The sequence below is a fragment of the Mustela nivalis genome, assembly GCF_964662115.1.
Source record: "Mustela nivalis genome assembly, chromosome: 8".
Classification (NCBI taxonomy): domain Eukaryota; kingdom Metazoa; phylum Chordata; class Mammalia; order Carnivora; family Mustelidae; genus Mustela; species Mustela nivalis.
Window position 1 is genome coordinate 13,872,501 of NC_139027.1, and position 20,642 is coordinate 13,893,142.

The 20,642-nt window shown below is 42.1% G+C and overlaps 1 protein-coding gene across 2 annotated transcripts in view; it reads right to left on the bottom strand.

Moving 5' to 3' along the window:
• The window catches only part of OSR1 (odd-skipped related transcription factor 1), a 228,166-nt gene that overhangs the window by 64,750 nt on the left and 142,774 nt on the right, over positions 1-20,642 (bottom strand). For both annotated transcript variants that reach the window (XM_082744178.1, XM_082744179.1), the window contains exon 3: positions 8,758-8,859. The gene's annotated coding sequence lies outside the window, so the exon portion shown is untranslated. The remainder of the gene's footprint in view (positions 1-8,757; positions 8,860-20,642) is intronic.

The window sequence follows — 20,642 nt, forward strand, 5'->3', positions numbered from 1 at the left end:
GCATAGGGAAAGAGGATGTGTCTTCAAGAAGCATAGAATGGTGGGATAGGGAGCAAGATATACACGCCTAACTAGAACCCACAGTGGTCTAAGATGCTGCATAGTTATCTGTGCCAAATACGGGGTTGGGTGAATTCTGTGGGAACAAATGGTTAGAGTTCCACAGAGAAGACTGGCTTTGAATTTGATTTGGGACAATTTTTATCAGACAAGGGAGAAAAAAACACTCCGGGATGAAAAAATGAAAATAAACATTAGTGTGAAGACAAGAAAGTTCAAGAATTTTGAAGGGATCATTGAGTACTGTATAGTCACATACAGGGGATGAGGTCGACAAGGTCATTCAGGCCAAGTTTTAAAGCATTTGTGAATGCCATGGTAATAATTTAAATCTTATTCTCAATGAAAAGTGATCCTATGATATGTGTTTTAGGAAGATAAATCATTTAGAAGATAGCTACTATTTCTACCAATGAAACTGTTGGGAACTTTATTTAGCCTGTTAAATAAACTCTCATTGAACATTTAATTTACTTTGTTGCAAATTCCCACACTATGAGGAATTTAAAAATGCCCCAGGCAGCTATTTATAATGGATTCTTGAACCTTATACTCTCTTATAAAGCTAGTATACAACATAGAATTTTGTGTTACATAGACCACATTTCTGTTGCTGTTGATAATTCTTTTTTTTTTTTAATAATTTATTTATGGTAAAAGTAGCTTACTGGAGCCACTCAGAATATTAGCCTAGATCACAAAGCTGAAGTAGTGCTTTTCAGGTTTCTCCACTGTAAAGTTATCTCTCCCTGCCCCCTACTTTCTATACTGTACTCTTTGAAAGGAAGTCACTATTCACACCTCCTTGAGGGCAGACTGTCTACATAAATTATTTGGAGTTCTACATGGGATATGTGTCTACTCTCCCCCTTCCATTAACTTATAAACCTTGAAATTCATTTTATACTTTGTAGTAGAATCCAATACTGCATTTATTTACTGCGATTTTTTTTTTCACTTGTCTGGGCAACTTTCCATTCTTTTAAATCATAATTCTAAAAGCATGGTTATATGATTAAGTATTCAGATTGCCATCTTTTTTAGACTGAGCTCTTTCTATATGAACTACGGTGTAGAGATGTTTGAGATTGCAAAGAATAGAGCTGACATCACTTCTGGGCTTCAAAAATGAATTTGGGAAGGAAGACAGGGCATCAGTGCCTGCCACTACAAGGAGTTATTTGGAAACCTAGGAGAATCCGGACATCCTGGAAAATTGGGCATTCAACAAATGACTCTCTTCACCAGACCTGCTCTATCTCACAAATGTACTTGGGCTGCCTTTAGCAAGAAAAGAACACTTGCTTCTCTTTCCTTTTGCCACTGATACAAACATTAATTACACCCTCTGCCAAAGTAAGCAGACTATTTACTCTTCTGATTCTAAGCAGACTCTGGACACTGATGTGGTGAAATCTGAGAGGTGGAGCACCTGAGTCCTAGGGTCTCAGGCTGAGTTTGGGGAGTCAGTTATCCGATTTACTGTGTGCAACCAGAAGTTGGCTCCTTGATTTTCACCAAACCTCTGCAAAGAAAGCAACTTGTCCATAGTCATAGTATAAGAAGAGGAAAAATAATTAACTTCTTAGGATTTTTATGGCCAAACCACCACCATGGGCATAGAAGAAGCCTTCTCCTTCCTGACCAACCTTGCACTGCCTGTTGACCCTCCTTCAGTTCACTAGGCTCCCCTTTGTCCATCTGTCAAGGGCCCTCAATGGGCCTCTCCACTCACCCTCAGTAGACATTCCCAACCACACATCAGATCTTGCTGACACGTGTACTTACTCCTCTCCAGGATGTCCCCAGGACAATGAACCCACCTTGGTCCATCCACAAGGCCCAGAGGGAAACTAGAGCAGCTGTGGCAGCTTGTTTCCTCTTGACTCTGGCCTTTGGATGAACATTACTTGCACCCAACCTCTGGGGTTGAAGCCAGGAGAAAATGTAAGTACCCCTTTACTTCCTTACAAAACTGAAAGAGACCATGCTTCTAGACTTCTGGGTGCACTTCCTCTTCTGGCAAGAAAGCTTCTTTACCATCTGTTTCTGATGTTTTCTCTTGTCTCATCTTCCCCAGCAGAGCTCTCCCCTCCTTCTTGCCTGCTGCTTTGTGAATTCTCTCCAAAGCATTTACTGAATCCTCCGACAACTTAGATTGTTCTAGTCACCTCTTCATCTACAGACCCTAGCCCTGACTTTGGAGTGCAACTCAAAATTTACCTACTGGGGAACACCTACCACTTCCTAGCCCAGAAATTTCCCCTTTCCTGCCCATGGTACATCTTCTGCTCTGCAGGAGTGGTCCATTATTTCTCCACTGAATGCAGAAGGTTGGTCCTATGCATCTTTTACATCCCCTAAAACCCAGGAATTGTTTTCTAATGCATGTGTGCATGAGACCCATTGGTGAACCACAGAAATGATTCTGCAAGGGATGTGGGGCCGATATTTTCAGCCATTTCAGATGCAGAAAATCAGCAGCATGTGGATGAAGAGGTCTGCTGAAAGTTAAGTTGGTACTTATCTTTGCTGCCTCCTCCAATATCGCAAAAGATAGGAACTCCAAATGACAAAGAAAGTGAAAAGAGGGGATTATAGTAAACAAAAGAAAATCAACAAGATTTAGGAAATAGAAAGCAGGAAAACAGTGGTAACTGAAGTCTGACAGCTAGTCAAGGGTCTGTGGAGCCAAAGGACGCCAATGGATTAAGCCAGTACAATTCTAGAAAGGCACAGAAATGGGGGGGGGGGGTCAGGCATCTCCCAAGGCCAAGGTGTGGGTTGAGCCTGAAGACAGGAGGATTGGTTGGTAGACCTCAAAATCTTCCCCTAGCCCACACAGCCAAACCATCATCTTTCTTCCCACCAGGCACAAAAAGGGTAGGACATGGGGTTCCCAGGTCGTTAAAAGCAATGATGAGGAAGATGGCAGAGAAGTAGCATGCTAAGACTACTTCTGGTAACAGGAGATCAGCTAGATAGCTTATCTAAAGATTGCAAACACCTACAAATCCAACAGGAGATCAAAGAGAAGAAGAACAGCCATTCTAGAAACAGAAAATCAACCACTTTCTGAAAGCAATGGCCATGGTCGCCAAACTGCAGAAAGAGCCAAGATGCCCTTCAACGGATGAATGGGTTAGAAGATGTGGTCCATATACACAATGGAGTATTATGCCTTCATCAGAAAGGATGAATACCCAACTTTCATATCAACATAGATGGGACTGGAAGAGATTGTGCTGAGTGAAATAAGTCAACAGAGAGAGTCAATTACCATATGGTTTCACTTACTTGTGGGGCATAAGGAATAACATGGAGGACATTAGGAGATGGGGAGGAGAAGGGAGTTGGGGGAAATCGGAGGGGGGAGATGAACTATGAGAGACTGTGGACTCTGAGAAACAAACTGAGGGTTTTGGAGGGGTGGGAAAGGGGGGTTGGGTGAGCCTGGTGGTGGGTATTAAGGAGGGCACACATTGCATGGAGCACTGGGTGTGGTGCATAAACAATGAATCTTGGAACACTAAAAAAATAAAATTAAAAAAATATATAGTGTTAAAAAAAAAAAAAAGCAACGATGAGGCACCAAAATAGAAAGATAAGAGGGTAAGCAAACATCTGCACGTGCAGTGGTAAAACCCACCATCTTTCCCTGCCAGGTAGTCAGGGTCCTTGCGAGGCAGGGGCTGGAGAATCCTCTTGGGGGAGCTGATCAGTCTCAAGGGAAAAGAAACCTACTGATCCCATGGACCCAATGAAACAGGTCCTCACCCAATAATCCCAAAGCAAAGTCTGAGGATTAATGAGCACTCCTCGTTCCACCCTAGTCACAGCTAGGAACATATATACATGGTTCAGACCAGCTTTTTAGGGACTCTACTTGAAAATTAATCTCTAACTGTATGTTAACTATACTGGAATTAAAAAAAAAAAAAAAGAAGACTCTTTGTGCCATTCACTTGTACTAAGACATTTGCAGTAAGTTTCTAATAGAAATTTAAACCAAAAAAAAGGGGGGGGGGAGTTACTCAGAGGAAGCAGAAGCAATTGAGAAATCAGGAAACATTTTTATAAAAGAATGAATATTCTCAGATGTAAGAAAAGATATTAAATCTATGCAGAAAAGAGTAAGTACTAGTTAAAAAAACAGTGAACAAGAACTCTTTTAGAAACTCAAAATCTTATAGCACTTAAAATTAGCATTTAAAATTCAATAGAATATATAGATGATTAAATTAAAGGAAATCTGGAAAGTATAACACAAAAATGGATGGAAAGGGAAAGCAATAAGCTAGAAAATTAAAGATAAACTCATAAAGACTGACATTTGACTGATTAGCTAACTGGAAGGAAGGGTCAGAGAAAGAAACTGTAAAAATACAAACTGTATAAAACAGAAACCACACATATATATGATATTATTGAGCCAAGAGATATGGCTTTCCAGATCAAAAGGGACTATTGTCTGTCCAGCATGTTGAATTAAAAAGAAGACTCATCAAGGCATATCATCATAAGATTCAGGATAAAGAAAAGCTCTAAAAGTTCCCAGACAGAAAAATCATACCAAGTATTTTTCCCACACAAAGAATATGGAATAAAATACTGCCTCGTACTTTTCAAAAAGTAGCATTGGAAGCCAGTTGAAAGGACAGAAATGCCTAAAAATTCTAACAGGAAACTATATCCAATCTAGAAATCTATACTCAAACTATGATCAAATATGAAAATAGAATAAAAATATTCTCAGACATGCCAGGTCTTATAATATTTTCCTGCCTTGTACTTTTATCCTTAGGATGCTACTAGAAGATATGATTCCCCCCCCCAATATAAAGACATAAACTAAGAAAGAGGAAGACATGAGGTCCAGGAAACCAGGGATCTAGCTTAGGAGACAGATGAAGGAAATTCCCAGGATGATAATCAGGACAAATCCTCGGATACCAGCAATGCATCAGCCCTAGAGCATAAACAATCCTGACTGGCAAGAGAAGGACAGGACAGATGGTGCTAGAAGGAATAACTCTAAGAAAAAACAAAGCCTGAAAGGTCACCAGAAGTATTTGTTCATACTGAGAAGTGTTCGAGAGCCCCATTGGAAGGGCCAGGGAAGAATTAATTAATTATGCAGATAACATATGAAACAAAAGAAGGAATTACTGACTACAGAAAGTTGTAGAGAAACATAATAAATCATCCTACATTGTATAGCTCATCTTTTATTAACCTTTACGTGATTATATACCATCAAATACCGAATATTGGTTTGACTAACAACGGTGGCTTGAATATAAAGGTGGATTGGGGAGAAGAGATGCACCTGTGTTCAGGGTAGGGGCAGAGGGCTGGTATAGGCAGAGTTCATAGAACAAAGTCAATAGATAATGTCTAAAATGGAAACATGGAGAAAAAGTCAGCATAAACCTGATCCTGATATGGAAGAACATTCCAGAAGGAACAACAGCAAGGAATACAAGTGGCTGTTTCTGAAGGATAAAAGTCAGGGGTGGGGGAAGGGTGGAGCAAGGAACTGCTGTTCTGTATTAGAAGATTTACGATGTTATTAGACTCATGCTTTCCTGAGAAGCAGTAGGGTATGGTGCTTCAAAGCCCAGACCTTGGGCTGGATTTCAGCTCTGACACTTGTTGACTCTGTGAATCTGGTCAGGAACCTTGACCTCCCCATGCTTCAGATCCCCCTTTCAAACAGGAGTAATAAGAATGCTTGAATCAATTAATACATTAAAACAAAGTGGTACTTAAATGTTTCATAACTATTTATTATTTTTGTGAATAAACTGCATACACATATTACTTAAAAACTAAAATTAAAATAGAAAAGAGTTGAGCAGTAATGCAAATTTTACTTCTAAAGACTCAGCTTCTGAAGACTCTGCTCTTTCTTCACATGAAGTGACAGTCAGAATCTTACGTTCAATTTGCCCTAACAGCACCAACTCCTGTTCCTTTCCTTTCCCACAGAGAACTTCCAAGAACACAGCAACTACTCAGAGGGGTGGGGCCTTGAACCTCCTCCCCAACACCCCCAGTGGGTGTCTATCGAGTGGCCCACGCCATCCTCCCAGCCCTTCCTTGGCTGGAGGCCACAGTATCAGGGACAACACACTGAATCTGGCTTTGGCTTGTGCTTTCAGAGGCAACAAGTCGTAGATCATGCGAGACACTGTGGTCATCAGGAAAAGACTTGCTGTCCCGCCAGCGTTGCAGACAGAGCTCTTGGTGTTTCAAAAGTGAATGAAAGAAGCATGAGGACACATTCGAGGAACCAGCTCTTTGCTCATTCCTCAAGGGTAGAAGACCCTCCCTTACTGTCACCTTTTCTCTGCCCCTGAGTGCCTTCTCCTGACCTCACCCTGGGAAATCAGAACCCAGCAGAAAAGCTAGGAGACCTCTGCTGTCTCATTCAGCTACCACCCAGGATCTCCCCAGCACCCACACAAGATAGGAAACCGGGGTGCCCTGCTCCACGGCAGAGCACACAGGCATGCCTCCGTGTGACCAGGTGCTTTCACACAGGTGCAGTGCTCCTGTGTGAATGAATTTGCTCATAGCTCTGACATCCCACTCCGAGACCTTGCATAAATACTGTCAGTTCTCCAGACCTTGTTCTTCTCCGCTGGAAGATCTGAGCCTAAGAATTGACACCCTCGTCTTGCCCAGAGTGAGCAGGACCCGAGGCAGTGAGGGCCCTCACACAATGTAGCACGAATGAATTAGGACTAGGACTCAAACCCCAGTCGACGGAGCCCAGTATGTTGCTCTTTCCATGGTGTTGATCATGGCCCGATATCCAAATTATCATCATCACATCACAGACTCTTTCACGCAAAACCCCAACCCAGAAATCCATGGAAAGAAAGGGTCATTCTTTCATGATAGAATTCCTTTCCAAGGCTTCAGCAGTAGATTTTGATCTTACCAAGAAATTCCCAATGAAAATAACAAGGGGGAGATGAAAAGTCCCAAGGCAATCTAAACCACGCTATGCTTGCCTCTATGGTCGCATCGTTAGTTCAGACAGCAAGTTCTCACACAAAGTCATAAACTCACCCTGCTGCAGACCAGCACCACCAGCCTCTTGGGAAAGGAGCCGCTTCTGAACAAGTAACTGAGCCGGAGAGCCAGTGCTTCCCTCCCTCCCCTCCCCTCCCCTGCCCACACCCACCCAAAGGCCAGTCTCTACCAAGCTGTTTGGCAACTCTGTTCAAGACAGCTTAAGGTCCAGGAGTGGATTAGGAACAGCTAACACTCTGGCAATCATTTTCCTTTCCCCTGAGCCCAGACTTCAGTGGGCGTGCAATGTGGTATTTTGCTTCTGATTTCCACCACTTCTCTGCAATTCAACACGAGAAAAATAAGAGCCTATGCCAACACAGGAGCAGCCAGCCCCAAGTCCTCTGCCTCCCTGCCACGGAAAGACCCTTGGTGACCGGCCCATCTCCTGTCCCCACAACCTAAGGCGCAGGCCACCACTGGCCTGTAGGATGAGGCGGGAAGGGTTAACCTGTGCTGCCGCCTCCCCTTCAAGCCAAAAAAGCAGATGGGCCTCCCCTCCTGCCGAAAGCAGCCTGGGAAATCTACAAGGATGGACAAGCCATTCTACGTTTAAGCTGCTCAGGGCAGCTGTTGAACATTGTGTATTCTGTGTATCTGTGTAACCGCCGGAGATCGGAAGTCTAGAACACAAGCTCAGGGAACACCAGGCCTATTACCTTCATTCTCTGGTCTCCCCTGGGTTTCTGGTCCTATGTCCCTCACTCATCCTCCACTGAACTGCCAAGTGATTCAAAACACATCTCTGAACATACCATGCCCCACACGGAATCACCCCAGCCAGGCTCCTGGGAACCTGCCACGGAGAGCCCCGTGTGGCAGCGTGGACCCTCAGAAGGCCCACTGGCTTCCCTGGGCCACACGCTCTTGACTGCGTCCTGCACTCCAGGGCCGCAAAGCCAGGCAGGGCCCGGGTCCTCTCTCACCTCGTGATCGTTGACTGTGCATTTCCCTGTTCTGAGGCCACCTCCCCCCGTCTCAAAGAGCCGAGGCCCCGGCGGAAATGCTACCTCCTCCAGAAAACCCTCTTTGGCTACTCCAATAACCCCAAGGAGTGAGCGTTCTTCCATGGAAGATTCACCGTGTTCCGAAAATGACCTCTGTTGAGGAAAATTTTAAAACTGTCTCTCAGGCTAGTTTGTGAGGTCTATATCGGGGCAGTCACTGTCTTCTCTGCGCGCCTACAACAGCACCTAGTGAAACGGATGTGCTCTGGGACCGTGCGTGGATCCAGTCGTTCTTAAGTGCAGGGAATACACTGTATCCTTTTTTTTTTTGTTTTGCTTTGTTTTTTGATCTTCCAGGCAAAAGATGCTTCAAGTGGTTTGTGAACGACAGAATAAACCAAAGAACGATGTTTCCCCAACTTAAAGAATCTGCGCTTCGTCCTCAGACCAATGCATGTCTGCGCATCCATGCTGTCAATCTGGGACTTTGTCTCTGAGTAGTTCGTCCAGTCTACCCATCCCTGGGAGGCTGTCTGCGGCTCATGTGCCTTCCCTGCTGCCTCCTGTCCATCTCCTCCTCCAGGCATCCAACGGCGCCCTGTGATGGTGGAGCAGGGGTCCCACCCTACCCTGCTTGCTGCAGGGGCTTGAGCCCCTTGGGACTTACCAATAGGAGGCGCAGGAGAAGTCTGCTCTTATCTGAGTAACTGCACCTGCGGTTCACAGATGGCACGGGCTTCTGGAGGCCCTCCATGTCTCTCACACAGTTCTGGGTGGGGGGGAGGGGAGAAATATCCTCATCGATACCTAATCAAGGTAGACACAACAGGGGGCTTATAAAATGAGGCATGATAGAATAAGGCGGTTAGAAAGGATTATTCCTTCACCTCCTTATCCCAGTTCTGCCTCCTCCAGTCTAGAACACTCGCTTCGCAATAGATCACATGGGCTGACATATATACAAGCTTACTGATCTGAGCCTGAGGTTTCCCGAAATTTGTTGGTAATCACCTTCCAGGGAGAAATGGGCTTTGGCCAGCATCTGACATGGCCTACACGTTTTGGTATCAGCTATTTCTTAGGAAGCCTGTTTCTGTAAAGGGGCCACCAGCACACCCAACAGACACTCTCTGGCAAGTCTGTGAATTGCTACAACATAAAAAGGCAGGCCCGGTTTGAATTACCAGGCTCCAATTCCTCGCTGGAGTTCTGGTCACACTCACTACACAAACCATCTGGAGCCTCGCTCTGGCACTTTGTTATTTACTCGCGGTCCCAGGTGGAATTAGAGTCCATAATTCACCAATGTCCGCCCTCCTCTCCATGGACAGCATCATACCTCATCTCAGCAGTCGCCCCCTGGCCATCCATCAGCCATTCCAACTTGGGAATCGCTTGCCAAGGTGGATGTTTTTCTCTGGGGATTATCATTATAAATTAATGTTTTAAATTTGGGGTCCAGGCTGCCATTTTGGAGAGCATTTCACCTTCTTTCTCCTAATCTCACACATCTCAAACGTATAAAGGGCCCACTTACTTATCCTATTTTCCCTTCCTCCCTTCGTAAAGAATTCTGGTCCCCAGCAGACCATATGTTCTAACCCCTTTTACTTCTCTCGGAATTCATCACCAAACAAACCAACCAACAGTGAAAACCTCCCATCAGCTCAAGGTGCTCAGTGAGAAGACCACAATTATCAGTGAACATGTGACTAAATCTCTCTGCACTTCTATTTATCAGGGTAGGAGGCAAGAAGAAGTTTATTCATAAAACATGTACTGGTCTGTGTTGAGTGGTAGCAAAGGAAGGACCTTTTTGTTAAGCAAAAGTCAAAAGAAAGCGAAAGGTATTATGTGTCCAAGAGTTGGAGGAGTAGAAGGAGTTTGCTGTGCTGGAATGCAGGAAGCAGGCAAGGAGCAGAAGACAACAAAACAGAAAAGGCACAGGGAGTGAGATGATGAAAGTTCTTGAACACTATGTAAAGAAGTCTAGATCGGTCTTTCAAAGCGATAGGAAGACACTGAAGGTTTTAAGAAGGGGTATCACTTGTTTAGACTTTCTGTTTTTTAAAATATTATTAGAAATCTAGAGGCTGAATCTGAATCTAGAGAGAATTCAGTCAGGGGGTTGTAAGGCAGGTGAAAATGGATGGTGGCAAAGTGGAGACCAAGAGGATAGGACAGAGCTAGGAGATCTTTAAAGGGGTAAAGGGGAACGAGGGAAGGAATGACTTGAGTAAATGCTCAAGTTTCTGGCATGGACAACTGGATGAGCAATGATGCCATTCACCAAGGTAGAGAATAGAGGGAGTTTTTCAAGAAAGGGGAATAAGAAAAAACAATTTAGCTTGGGGACATTTTGAAGGAGTGCCTGTAGGACACTCAAAAAGAGTTTCTGGTAGGCAGGATAATTTTCAGGGAAAGGGAGTCATTGATATATGCAGTGTGTGAAAACTGAAGACACAGAGAAGGTGAGATCATCCAGGCAGCAGGGAGAGTAGGAACAAATAGGAGGGTTGGCCATGAGACCCTAGGGAATCACTAACCAAAGGAAGATAGAATTTCAAAGAGAAAGTAGTCATTTGTGTCAACCAAACTACAAGTGAAGTCCTGGAGAGCAGAAATCAGAAAGAAGTGGGCTTGGGAATGAATTGGGAGACAAGAAAATGTGAGCAGTGAGTGTGATATTTTGAACCTACAAAAGAAGAGAGATAGGGCCAAAAGAAATAATTGGTTGGTTAGTGGCTTGTTTTATTATTATTATTATTATTATTATTATTTAATCTTTTTTAGAGAAGTGGGGGAAGGGGCAGAGGAAGAAGGGAAAAGGAAATCCCAAGCAGGTTCCATGCCCAGCACAGAGCCCGACGCAGGGCTCAATCTCACAACCCTGAGATCATGACCTGAGCCGAAATCAAGAGTTGGACATCCAACTGACTGACTCAGCCAGGAACTCCTGTTGCTTTATTTTTGATTTAACCATTTTGGGGGAATAATTTTGGATTTCAGAAAAGTTTCACCAGCTATCCAGTTCCCCATATTAACACCTTACATTACCATAGTGTATTTACCAAAACTCAGAAACCAACATTGGAACATTACTGTCAACTAACTTCTAGAATTTATTTGGAATTTATCACCTTTTCCACTAATGTTCTTTTTCAGTCTCAAGAGCCAATCCAGGGTACCACGTTGCATTTAGTTCTCATAGCTCCTCAATATCTTCTGGTCTTTCTTTGTTTTTCACAACCTTGACAATCTTGAGTACTGGCCAGTAAGCCATAAAATGTCTCACAATCTGAGTTTTTCTCATGGCTAGACTGGGCTTATGAGTTTGGGGAAAATTATTCCACAGAGGTACCCTCTCCATCACCTCCCATCAGGGCTACATGACAACACTGATGATGTTAATTTTGATCACTTGGTTAATGTAGTGGCTTCTCAACTATGAAGTTTCTGCTTTCCCTTACCTGACTCTATTCTTTGGAAGTGACTCACGGCCAAGTCAGCCCACACTTCCATGTGAGATGGGAGTGGAAGTAGGATTAAGCTCCACCTCTTATTTTGTTTTGAAGATCTGGAGTCTCAAGCACATAATAGAGCACTTAATTCTGAGACTTTATTTTGTTCATTCATCAATTTTCCATGTGTTATTCAAGGTTCCAGGTCAAACAATTCAATGCCTAATCTGGACTCCTACTATACTTCTCTCTTTCCTTGACCCATTTGGTCACCATGTCCTTTCATATTTACCTGTTAAACATCTCATATTTAGTCACAGGTGATAACTGATAAAACTCTCTTTAGATCAACTGACCCTTAAGTTGCTTACCTTTTCCTCCAGGTTGAACCCCATCCTCAGCCCCAACTCTTGGTAAATAACAGAAAGACAGCAAAAGAGACAAAACCTCCACTGTATCATCACCATACTCTTGTGTGGTCAATATGAATATCAGATGGCTTAGTAGCTTAGAGCTCGTCCTGAGGAAATGGCTCATAAAAAGCCCCTTCCTGGCACTTTTCACAGAAACTTTCCAGGAATACACGTTTACACAAGAATTATTTGCTTGTGGGATGCTTGTAGGATGAGTCCAGCCTTAGGAAATGACAAGCAAAAGATCTGGGCTCCAGGATTGGTTCTGCCGCTAACTTACTCTGAAAACCAGGGTTCACCCTTCCAACGTTCATACCTTGATTTGAGCATTGATAAAATGAAGGAGTTGGGCTGATTATAATGAATTCAGTTCATTCCACCAGCTGCTTTATTAGCACCAACCACTTGATTTCATTGTTGGGGCTTCTCTGTTAGAGTCACAGGACAGTGTGATTGGCTTTGGGAATCCTACGTAGAAGCCATATCTCAGAAGAATCACATGGAAAAGGGATTAGGGCTGCAGAGGTCAAATTCCAGCTTGGTGAGTTGTATGAGATAAATGTGGGGAAGCCCAGTGGAAAGAAGGGGCTCCTAACCTCTCAAGAGACAATGCATGCTTATTCTCAAGGGACAGGAGGCTTGGCAGCCCTCCGTTGCCTCCAGCCCCATCTCATCAGGTGGGGTTAGCTTGCTGCTGAGTTCACATGATGGATGGCTCTTTGGGCCTCCAGAGTGTTCTCCAGCCATCACTGGGTTGTCAAATTACAAACAAAAGCCATTCATTGACCTCATCTTCTCTCCTGAATTCTTCCTAGCTTCATAATCTCAAACACACAAGCTATGCCATAGTCATCTGAGGGTCTTCCACTCCTCATCTACGTGAACCATATTTTTCTGAAACACAAAAAATCAGCACACATCATCTGACAAAGAGTGTTTTTGCTACTCCCAACTGTAAAAACAGTCTAGGAAATGCACTTTGGGTACCAAGATATTATTTCCACATTCCTGCAATGATTTTTAACATCTTTTCTGGGACTAACCAAACAGAGTTGCAATTACAACTACTTTAGCAAGTTTGGATGCAAGGTGCCCTGCACAGCCTCTTTTTTCCCTTTTCCTCCTACGGTTACAATCACTACTGCCAAGAGCTAGTAGTGTACTGTCAAGGCGAAAGGTGGAAAGAGGAGCGAGGAAAACACCTGGCCAAACTCACCTACAGGCAGGAAAGACTGTGGCCCAGAAGGATTAGAGGAGTACAAAGTACCACTGGTCCCAGTGTTGGATCTATTCATATTTAATAACCAACGATCACAAATGGATTGACACCCATTTTTACCTATAATTAAACAAAACATCCAAGAGTGTCTGGATTACTGCCACCTTCAGGAGAAGGCTCTGATGTCAGGTGGGAGATTACTAGAGGTGGTAAAGCATCATGAGTCTGAGATGAGAGTTGGCATGGGACCCTTGCTTGCTTCCTGCTACACGTTCTTTAAGAAATGGCCAGCCACTTGCTCCCCAGTGGAGTCTAGGAGTGGGAGACCACTGGCTCTTCATAATCCCAAGGACAGAGAGTAAGAGACACCAGAGGGAAATGTCCAGTCTCATGGTGGCAACATCCTCATCCATGGCAGGAACATAACTGCCCACCATTTTTCAGAAAAGTCTGGCCTAGGACCCCTAGGACCTGAGTTTTAAAGTTGGAATTTTCCACCGTAAAATTAGAAGGCTGATAGCATCATCTTTAACATCTTGCCCACCTTGAAGGATCCATGGTTCCTTTAGATTAAGCAGGTATCTCGCTAGAATGACAGGAAATGTAGGAGAGACATGGGTAGCATGAAAGTCTGGTTGCAAGAAAGATGAGGAGAGAAAAGGGATTGAAGACATATGTGATCCATACAACTTCTCTGAAAGGTTCCAGGAAAAAATGTCTCTCCTTTCTGCCTCATACTTCTGGTATAGGAGCTCACATTCTAGTTTACCCTAGACTCTCTTGACGGCTTTAATTTAAGAGCAAAGTCATCTAAAATCCAACATTTCATTTGATTCCCCAAGCCCCTCAAAACAAACAAACAAACAAATAAACAAACAATGTACTTGGCAGGAATTTCCATCTCCATTCCCTAAGGAAAATTCCTGGGGCTCACTGAGGAAAAGTTGCTACCTAAGAAACTTGTCAGGGTCAGCTGAAGCCAGACCCCCTCTACACCAGTTCTTTGGAGCTGTAGAGTATCTTGAAGGTATCTGCAAGCAAAACCTGCTAAACACTCATTTTACCTTCTTCAACTGGCCAAACTTCTCCAAAAAGAGTGTCTCACAATAAAGCCTAGAGTTGGGTTACCTACTTTGTCATTGACAGGACAATAATCTTCTGCCTGCGCTTCTCACCCCTTAGGGGTCCCACCAAACCTCTTCCAGGCTTCTGAGTGTCTTTGAGCCCAGCAGCTGGGGTTCTAGACTCTCCCCCTAATTTAATCTGAACAGCTCCACTTTTATCTGCTTTATTTATTGGTCTCTCTCTAGGTATTAAAAAGTGTCGGAGAACCACTGTAGGGCAAGTTCTAGTCCGCAATGTTATTTCCAGCCTGAACCCAAGTTCCAGTTTCTTTACCTGACATGCTAATAAATCTCTGCTTTGGTCTCCCAATAGAAAAGGGAGGACAGACGCACCTCATTGGTCTTCTAGACATACTGTCGTCTGTCACATCAGGACGCCCTCAGGGGGTCTTAAATCCAGAGAAACATGAGAGGAGTCATTTCACATCTTAAGACCCCTCTGATGAGAGAAGCCTCATTACCACGCGTGCACAGTAGCTAGTATTTTACATAGACTAAATTGCCTGTTTTCATTCCTTTTAAATACCCAAAGGCATCCTACCTCCATGAGGAGCTGAAGGCCTACAAACCATGGTCGTAAAATCTGTTTGCACACTATGTGAGTGCTAAAGAGCACCTGAAACCACTTTGCTTCTATTTGTTTTGCCCCCTAATATGCACACTGGTATATTAGTGTTTCTTTTGAATCCCCCTGGGTTTGGATATTATACACCCAAGTTTTACTTCAAATTGAGTTTTCACAGCTGGATTATAAACCAATGGAAATGTTGACCCAGCACCAACTATATCATTCCAAACAGGTGTTGCTTTAATTAGCCTTATCGTAAAACAAAAATTAAAAATTAAAGGAAAACATTTTAATGTACCTAAAGAGTTTCTGAAGGTCTTAAAGGGAGCGGGCAAATTACTGAGGACTTTTAAGCCTTATCTCCTATTCTCAGAGGCGCTCTTAAAAATTCAGGAACACTTCTGAAACTGCAGTAACACCCCAGTGTTTTAAGAGGAGAAGAAAAGCTGGATTCCCTGGCATGTTTTTCAATGAAGAAGGAAGTTTTTAAGTGAAGGGAAAGAGGCTTTGAAAATCCATTCACCTAGGTCCTAGACGTCCTGCATCCCAGGCAGGAAGAAGACAAAAAGAGCAGTCTTTGGATGTCACTCCTGACCTTCAAGGGGATTAATATGATTTTCCATGCAAAGACAAAGGAGTTTCTATGCGATTTCCAGTTTGGTGCAGAAAACATACCGACTGGGGACTTACAGAGAGGTGGAAAAGAGGTTGCAAAAATCCTACCCTCAATGGGTATTCAAGCTTACTGTTTCACACACATGAAACCACTTAGAGAGCAAGTTAAAATTGGATATGAATTAGCTCAGGTGTGTTGACATTTCAGCAAGACAACACAAACTTCCTTTGGCCCCAGGAAGTTTAGCACGATTTCCCAAAGAAAGCAGAGTGAGCAGCTAGCCTCACAGATTGAATATGGAGGGTCAAGCCCACAGAGCAACTCAAACTGGAGAAACTGCATCAGTAACGATACAGAGCAGTCGTTCTCCAGTTTGAATGTACCCTAGTCACTTGCAGGGTCGGCTAAAACCAGTTACTGGGCCCCCAGAGGTTCTAATTCAGTGGGTCTGAAATGAGCGTCCAAAAATTTGCATTTTTAACAGGTTTCTAGCTGATGCAGCTGTTACTGTCCCATGGACCACACTTTGAGAACAACTGACCTGCAGAAAAGGTTGCACATAGCTCTTAGTGATCTAGTGTCGGCTGACTTAGCTCTGAGAGGATTCATATACAAGGGAAGAGAGTGCAGTTCCAAGAAAGATGCTTGTTTTTTGACAGTGTTAACTAGAACGCTTTAATGCTAAAAAAATTACTCATTTTCAACTTAACCCTCTTTCTAGCCATCTTGAGTCTCATTCACTTTTTTTTTCTCAAAGGAAAGAGAAATCTCTAGTGAGTGCTATTATGTGGTCCTGTACCTTCATTAACTTAGTTCTCATAAAAAAATGCAAAAAATTATCAAAACAGTAATGATGATGATGCACTCTGTCCTTACATTAAGCACTTGCCTCCACTTGTACCCTTGTAAGAACAGGGTGCAGGCTCCGTGAAAGGATCTGCTGTCCTTAAAAATCTCCTCTCCTTCTTCCCAAGAAAATACCAACTCCGCTGGTCCTTTCTATTACTCAATTTAAGGGTTAAGTTCTTCTGAAGTACAAGGAACAGAGAAACACTTAGGGACCACAAATGACAGGACTTATCATAAGATAGGGAAGAAATAAAATACGAAAACCACACATTGGGCCTCTTGAAAGCACAATGGCATTCATAACTTAAGGCAATTCTGATGATTCTCTCTCAACCTGTCTCCTCTGGGATGGCCAGCCACGGTTCCCTACCCTGAGGCCCCATAGTCTTTGACCCAGCTTCCTTTTCTCTGCATGCTTCTCCCCAACCCCGCTGTTCTTTTGTGTTTCTCTGTGTTTCAAAATGGCTCAAGAGAAAAAATCTAATTGGCTACTCATCACCAATCAACATGGGGTGCCTCTACTGGGTGAAGTCATTGCTCGGGACCCCTAATGAGCTTCTAGTCTAGCTGATAGACCAGCAGCGTTGTCCAACAGAAATACAATGCCAGCATCAAATATAAGAGGTATATACAATTTTTTTTAAAGATTTTATTTATTTATTTGACAGACATCACAAGTAAGCTGAGAGGCAGGCAGAGAGAGAGAGAGAGAGAGAGAGAGAGGCAGAAGCAGGCTCTCCACTGAGCAGAGAGCCCGATGTGGGGCTCGATCCCAGAACCCTGGGATCATGACCTGAGCTGAAGGCAGAGGCTTTAACCCATTGAGCCACCCAGGCGCCCCGGTATATACAATTTTAAACTTTCTATTAGCTACATCAAGAATGTAACATGGAAATGCAAAGTGGTACAGCCACTGGGGACAAGATGGAGGTTCCTCAAAAAGTTAAAAAGAGAACCAGTAACCATACTACTGGTTCTTTACCCCCAAAATACCAAAACACTAATTCAAAGGGATACATACACCCTTGATATTTATTACAGCTTTATTTATGATAGTCAAATTATGGAAGCAGCCCAAGTGTCTACTGACAGAAGAATGGATAAAGAAGATACGGCACACACACACACTCACACACACTCACACACACACACACACACACTGGAATATTACTCATCCATAAAAAGAATGAAATCTTGCCATTTGCAACAACATGGTTGGAGCTAGAAAGTATAAGTCAGAGAAAAAAAAGTCAGAGAAAGAAAAATACCATATAGTATTACTCATATATGGGAATTAAGAAATCAAACAAATGAGCAAAGGAAAACAGAGTGAGAAAGAGAGAGAAATGAAGAAACAGACTCCTTTTCCCCCAATTTATTAATTTTTTTATTTTTTTATAAACATCTAATGTATTTTTATCCCCAGGGATACAGGTCTATGGATTGCCAGGTTTACACACTTCACAGAACTCACCATAGCACATACACTCCCAATGTCTATATCCCCACCACCCTCTCCCGGCCCCCCTCAAAGACTCTTAACTATAGAGAACAAACTGACAGTTACCAGAGGAGAGGTAGGTGGGGGGCGGGTGAAATAGGTGATGAGGATTAAAAGTACACTTATCATGATGAGCACTGAGTAACATATAGAATTGTTGAATTACTATATTGTATACCTGAAGCTAATAATATTGCATGTTAACTGTATTGGAATTAAAACTAAAAATTTAATTTAAAAAAATAAAAGCAGGGCACCTGGGTGGCTCAGTCAGTTAAGTGGCTGCCTTCAGCTCAGGTCATGATCCCAGGGTCTTGGGATGGAGTCCCACATCTGGCTCCCTGAGCAGGGAGCCGTCATCTTCCTCTGCCTGCTGCTCTGCCTACTTGTGCTCTCTGTCAAATAATAAATAAAATCTTTAACCAAAAAAAAAAAAAAAAAAAAGCGCAAATGCTCCAAAAAAACAATAACAAATAAGAATGTAACACAAAAGTGAAATAATTGTAATAACATTTTATTTAATATGTGTATCTAAATCACTAACATTTTAAACATGTACTAAGTAAAAATTTATTCAGATATTTTTACCTTCTTTTTCCCCATATTAATTCTTTGAAATCCCATGTGTATTTTATACCTGGAAACTATCTCAATTATATTAGCCACATTTCAAGTGCTTATTAGCCACATGTGGCTAGTGGTTACCATATTGAATAGTATACTCATAGATGGTTACTTTTGGCTAGAGGACTGATCTTTAGTTGTCACCACTATCGGTCAGAATAACAGGGTAACATGATACAAAATTTTAAAAGAAACACCTGTCTCTATTTAATTCAGAAAGGTACTAGGACAAGGAGGATGCTCAGAATCCCATAATCCATTCTCCTGAGCTTGTCCAAAGATGGTATTAGTAAGCAAGCTTCTACCTAAGCTATACTGGTACTCTCAATCTTAGTTTAACCAAAGAGTTAGTGACTACCTTTGTGTTTCTACTATCTTCCAGTGATGTGGTGACTACTTTTATGTTAATAATATCGAGTATAGTTCTTGTGTCACTTCTACAGTCACCTTAGCCACCTTCTCATACATACATCCAGACTCATATACATTTCTCATATACAGTTATTTCCACAAAGTTTGTGATGTGTCTACCATATGGCTTCTGGCCATAAAAGATTACTCAAAATCAGTCTTATCTCCTCTTACATATACTTGCTTTGTACATACATCTATAGTATCATTTACCATTATTATAAATATTTAGATATGTGTTCATTTATTCCCCTCCCCCAGATAATGCACTCTGTGAAGTCATTCTTTAAATGAATTTATCACCAATCCAAAAATCAGCATCTCCAGTGCTTTGTACAATATCTTACTAAAAAACATTTGATAGTGAAATAAATAAGTGAATCAACATATTATTTGCCTTGAGGATTCTTAACTGCACTTGGTTATGAATGTGTAAAGATTTCAGAATAAATGAAAATCCATATAAATCTTGAATGATCATCTGCATCTTCTTTTCAACTTGATTATTTGTTTGGCTGAAGAAACTGCTGCTTTACTTCAAAATAGAATGGACTCAAATGGGAACTAAAGTATGCAATATGTTATAAGAAGAATAGTACTGAATAAAGAATAGGGTGTTTTCCATCTCAGGTATGACAAATTAATTTGTTAGATAGACATAAATAAATCACTTCACTACTCTGAACTTTAATGCATTTGTATTGTGTTATATTTTAATGTCAAAATTACAGCACTCCAGTTAGTTTATTTCAAAGGTCCTGTCCATCTATCTCTAACTTTCTGTGATTTCAGGAATTCACAAGTTCTAGAATAACATTAAAAAAATCTGGGGCGCCTGGGTGGCTCAGTGGGTTAAGCCCCTGCCTTCGGCTCAGGTCATGATCTCAGGGTCCTGGGATCGAGTCCCGCATCAGGCTCTCTGCTTGGCAGGGAGCCTGCTTCCCTCTCTCTCTTTCTCTCTGCCTGCCTCTCCATCAACTTGTGATCTCTCTCTGTCAAATAAATAAATAAAATCTTTAAAAAAATAAATCTGTGTGGGGGTTTTATTATTTTTATTATTTTATTATTGCAATGAGAAGTAGCCCAGCTGATAATCAATTATTTATTGCCTTATTCTTCAATTACTTGTTTATATGTCTACATCTCAAATTAAATTTTTGAGAATAAGAACAATATATTGCTCCTCTTGGTACAATCAACAACTAAATCAGGGAATGCACAACATGACTTTCAATAAATGTTGACTAATGATAAAAACATGCATGAACAGTCATTCCCCATATCAAATATCCAGAATTTCTTTTGCTGAACAGTTTAAGATGAGTGGGGTGAAGGCCAATATTTAGGATACTTTTTCTTCAGACTTAAATGTAAAGATCATAGATGAGAAATTCTAGTATTTCCATTCCACCATAAGGGTCACAGAGGCAGGAAATCCTTCCAATATATTTTGAGTTTACTGAGAAAGGTGTTTTGGTATCTTTATTATGATTGTGAATCTGCATATGGCTCCTTTAAATTCTGTTAATTTTTGCCCTTTATTTTCTGAAGATCTGTTATTAGATGTTTACAAATTTGAAATTGTTATCTTACCAGTGGCTTAATTACTTTGTAATTAGGAAGTGAATTTCTATATCTTTTTAAAAAGATTTTATTTATTTGAGAGAGAGAGAGAATAAGAGAGAGAGGTCAGCAGCAGAAGCAGACTTCCTGCTGAGCAGGAGGCCAGATGTGGGACTTGATCCTGGGACTCCAGGATCATGACC